General features: G+C 41.8%; 1 long non-coding RNA gene across 2 annotated transcripts; it reads left to right on the forward strand.

Annotated features, from left to right (window-relative positions):
- The first annotated feature begins 766 nt into the window (after positions 1-766).
- On the forward strand, positions 767-3258 carry LOC111781770 (uncharacterized). 2 transcript variants are annotated; one of them, XR_015422626.1, is made up of 4 exons: positions 767-967; positions 1072-1153; positions 1703-1782; positions 2989-3258. It is a non-coding gene; the product is annotated as an uncharacterized LOC111781770 (long non-coding RNA). The 2 variants fall into 2 exon arrangements; XR_015422627.1 differs by lacking the exon at positions 1072-1153.
- The last annotated feature ends 318 nt before the right edge of the window (positions 3259-3576 follow it).

The following is a 3576-nucleotide window of genomic DNA, read 5'->3' on the forward strand; positions in this document are numbered from 1 at the left end:
TCTGCATATTATGTCATAAATAAGGAAATATTGAATAGAAATAAAATATTAATAATAAATAGTTTCTTTTGGAGATGTGAGGTATCGATCCTCATACCTCTCGTATGCTAAGTCATACCTCTCGCATGCTAAGCGAAGCTACATCCCCACAATTCTTGCATCACAAAACCCTAAATTTTTCATCATCAATAATAGTTAAAATGAAGAAATATCGCTACTCAACCGGTCATGAATAAGGAAAAATTGAAAAGAAATAATTTTCAATAATATATTTAATAATAGATAGTTTTATTTTGGAGATGCGTGGTATCTATCCCCGTAACTCTCGCATGCAAAGCAAGTGGTCTACCATTTGAGCTACATCCCCACGATTCTTATGTCACAAAATCCTAAATGTCTCGTCATCAATAATAGTGATTTGAAAAACTATCCATGCTCATTATGTCGTAAATAAGAAAAAATTGAAAAGAAATAATATATTTAGTGATCGATTCATTTGGAGATGCAAGGTATCAACCCCGTACTTTCCACATCAGAAGTGAGCGCTCTACTATCTGAACTACATCCCCACGACTATATTAGAAAACCCTAAACCTCCCGTCATCAATAATTGTAAAAATGAAAAATATCTATGCTCATGTAATACCCGAATTTTTAGATAAATAAATAAAAAAATAAAAATAACAACACAGGGGCAAAAGGGTCATTTTGCCCCTACTATTATCCAAGGGGCTAGTTGTTTGGGCTCCAAGAAGAAAGAGAGAGAAAAGAAAAGAAAAAGAGAGAGAGAATGGAGAAAGGAGAAGAAGTTAGGGTTTGGGAGAAAGGAAGAACAGAGATGACAAATCGCCATTGGAGATCGAATCCAAGGCAAGAAACCTCGAAGAAATACTTCTCTCAGTGCTGAAAATGGAGTTCGGGTGGTGGAATCCACTCATTTCGGCAAGAAAATCCGAGAACGGACAAAGTAAGGTTCCGAACTTCTTATTTCGATTTTATCTAGATGTGAGGAGTTCATGAGCGTTAGATCTGGAGTTTTTGAGGTATGTGACTAAAATAAGATTCTCACAGGTTTCTTGAAGTTCTTGGACGAGAATCGGACGAAAATCAGAGTTTAGTCTGACTTCGGGTAGAGCGATCGAAAATAGAAAATGTGAGTTTTTCTGTATATTTGGACGGCCTTAACTCGTCCTGTGTGCAAGAAAAAAATAAAGAAAAAATATATTGTAGAAGTAGAATATGAGGTCTACAAGTTTCGTGAAGAAAATTTAACGAATCGGATTACGGATTGGGAGATAAAAAAATCAGAAGAAAATAGATCGAAACGGAAAAGAGACCCGGAAAAATGAAGCAGGAGAGAGGGTGGAGGCCGCCACGCGTCGGTCGGCGTGCGGAGGAGAGCGGCGGAAACAGTGATCGACACGTGTCGATCACTGGCTGGTGAGGCGCGTCCTCACCTGGCAGCGGGCACGCGTTAGGCGTGCGGACCCGGCCGGCCCGACCCACGCCGCACGCGAAGCGCCTGACCCGGCACCTCTGACCCGCGCCTGCGCGGGGGAGAAGCGCGTAGGGCACGCGCGCATAGGAAGCGCGCGTAGTAACCTTCCAGGGCGCGTGAGGCACCGTTTTTCTTCTCGTTCGATCTCTGTTTGCTTGTTTTCCGGCCCGATTTTGATGCTGACCCTATTATTATGTGAATTAGGACCTGTGAAGAAAATTCCAGAATTGTTGGAATCCATTCCGTCAAGAAAACTCGAACTCGGGAAGGCACGCGTCGACCAAGTAAGTAGCCATTTGGATTCCCACGAGCAGTACTTGTAGGAACCGCTAGGAACAAGCATGCATGCTACCACCTATGAAATTAGCTAGCCGGACTTAGCGTGTTTTTATAGAAACTGCGAATATAAGATGATTATGGAAAGCTAGATACAAAATGTGTATTAAATCTGTTTTGGTTGAGACTCTGATAATGTAGGTATGCATGAGGAGGTTTGGAAACTTATGAAATCTGCGCTCCGGGTAAAGATGGACGTTATCTTCCCGTTGAGCATGTTTGACAATTTTGCATGAACTGCTGCGTGTAAACTCTATTGTATGATGATTGCTTATATTATCTTTCTTGATGAATAGGAAGAAATTATGAGCTTAGATTAGGACGCATATGGCTAGGTAGGCTAGACGAGACCATAGATTGGGGGACCTCTAGAATACCGTGCAATTAGACCCGCGAAATGATTACCGGCGGAACCAGAACCCAGAATTTCAAACCCGATAGGTTTGTGACACCAGGCACGAGAATCCTAGAGAAACACGAATCTAAGTATAAGGCACCAAGTTCCACCCTAGAAAGAATAATAGGTCACCACGGTAACTGTAGGTAACCCGTTAGAGTTGAGCAGTGAAGATAGTGTCATCAGAACCTCCACTTCCCTCTCTCCTCCGATACCATACCGTCGAGACAGAGCTCCGGTACGGTGATCGTTGAGCTTTGCAGATCCGGATAGGGAAGTGTGACAGGTGCCCAGGCCTAGTGGTGATAGCTAAGGGGTCTTCTGAACAGGACACCTGGGCCGTAGAAACCCGTCCCTGAGCGGGGGATGTGGAGCCACTTAGGATGATTCAGTAGCTGACCGGCACATAGGGGGTCGCACCCCGTTTTGTGGATGTATGGTCCCGTGTGAGGGTCGTCAGTTAACCTCCACGGATGATGTTCAGAGAGAGAGTCACGTATTCAGATCCAGCCATACGATCCCCTCAGATTTGCTTATGAGGTCGCGCCTCACCTCAGGACACTGATCATTTCACTGCATAAGATGGGCAAGCCTTTTATGATACAGAAAGGAGAGTTGTAGCTTAGATCACTCTCCTTAGAAACCCGAGAAAGATCGTGGTTACCTACCAAGATAAGGATGCGAAAAGAGCCTACAAGTAGGCTGCTTACTGAGTATATTTTTATACTCACCCCTTTCTCCCCTTTTTTTTTTTCAGGTACCAGTCGATACGGGGAGGTGTTCGAGAGCTGTGCGGTCACAGAGGGGTGTCGATCCGGAGCGTCAGTCCTTGGTCGGTCTTTTAGAGTCCTTTGTTCGTTTTCATATTTAGAGTCTTTTGTATTTTTCTTCATAATTGTATTTTCCATTTGAAATATTTGATTTTAATTTTGTATTTCATTTTTACATTTGCAATTTCCTTTGTAATATTTTCGAAACAAATCTTCTTTCTCTTTTGTTTTAATTGAATGGTATTTTTATCCTTTTACTTTGCTTTTCTTTCCTTTTATTTTCTTTTTGTTTGTTTTCGATTTTGTTCTTTTAGTCACGAGTTCGATTCTTCGAAGCCTCGAAAATCGGGTCGTGACAGCTCATTATTTCATAAATAAGGAAAGATGGAATAATATATTTAGAGATAATGAAAAAATATCTCCGCTCATTATTTCATAACTTTAGTGATCGATTCATTTGGAGATGCAAGGTATCGATCTTCGTACTTTCCACATCGGAAGCGAGCGATCCCCACGATTCTTACATTAAAAAATCCTAAACAAATATTAATAAACGTTGATTTCGAATATGAAGT

Source organism: Cucurbita pepo, chromosome 10 (genome assembly GCF_057944985.1).
Source record: "Cucurbita pepo subsp. pepo isolate OVF chromosome 10, ASM5794498v1, whole genome shotgun sequence".
Lineage (NCBI taxonomy): Eukaryota > Viridiplantae > Streptophyta > Magnoliopsida > Cucurbitales > Cucurbitaceae > Cucurbita > Cucurbita pepo.